Source organism: Myotis davidii, unplaced genomic scaffold, assembly GCF_000327345.1.
Source record: "Myotis davidii unplaced genomic scaffold, ASM32734v1 scaffold845, whole genome shotgun sequence".
In the NCBI taxonomy this organism is placed as follows: domain Eukaryota; kingdom Metazoa; phylum Chordata; class Mammalia; order Chiroptera; family Vespertilionidae; genus Myotis; species Myotis davidii.
Window position 1 is genome coordinate 694,389 of NW_006296223.1, and position 1,109 is coordinate 695,497.

Consider the following 1,109-nt stretch of genomic DNA (forward strand, 5'->3'; position numbering starts at 1 on the left):
GCAGGGGGCGGCCTTCCCGTCGGCCCGGAGACGCAGAGAGGACGCCATTCCTGCGCCGGGGTCCTGGCCTGTCCTTGGGGCCGGGGCTGAGGCCGAGTGGACGGGAGGTCGTCGGACAAGAGAGGAGGACGTCGGGAACAGAGGCAGCAGGGGACGGGCCCCCCGCGTGGTGGCTGGAGTCACCCCAACAAGGACAAGTAGGGGCAGCCCGGCCGGTGCGAGGGGCTGAGCTGTGTCCCCCGAGCTCACAGGCTGCCGGCCTCACCCCCAGGGTCTCCAATGCGGCTGAACTGACGATGGTCTTTCAAGAGGCGACCAAGGGTCATGAGGTCGCACGTGTGGCCCTGACGCCCTGTGACCTCGGGGCAGAAACGGATTAGAACATTTCAAATAAAATGCACCTGACAGTGCGGTGACAGGCTGCTCCCCGACTCCCAGACGAGGCACCCTCCTTCCGAGGCATCCCGGGCGGAGCCCCCGCCTCCCCCAGCAGAGCTGTTGGCCGGGCTGCGGGGTTCGGGGAACGGCTCCCCCAGATAGGCACAGCGAGTCCGGGGGAGAGGCCGCTCTTGCCTGGAGACCACAGAACCCAGGTTGGGGAGCGCTGCTTCCCGAGGAAGCGAGAGGAGAGACGAGGCGAGGAGGCGCTGATGGACAGACTGCCACGGACACCAGTGGAGCCACGGACACCAGCAGAGCCACGGACACCAGCGGGGCCACGGACACCAGTGGAGCCACGGACACCAGCAGAGCCACGGACACCAGCGGGGCCACGGACCCCCGTCCCGGGCACCCCTCCTGCTGACCGGGTCCCTGGCCTGGCTCAGGTCGAGGCCCCGAGGTCTCGGCAAAGGGCCCTCGGGTTTGGCCGGCACATGGTGACGCGGGAGCCGCGTGTGGCGTGTGCGTGTTGGTGTGGAATCAGCCGTTGCCTGGTTACGGGACCGTCCGTCAGCCCCCAGCCGTCCAGGCTGCTCGGCAAACTCGCGCCCCCATACGCTGCGGCCGAGCTCCGGGCGGCACTGAGCAGACCTGGGGTCCGGGACTGAGGGGCGGAGTTGCCCGTCGGGAAAGGCGGTGAGCGTGCTCGCTGTGGCCTGTGGTCCCCC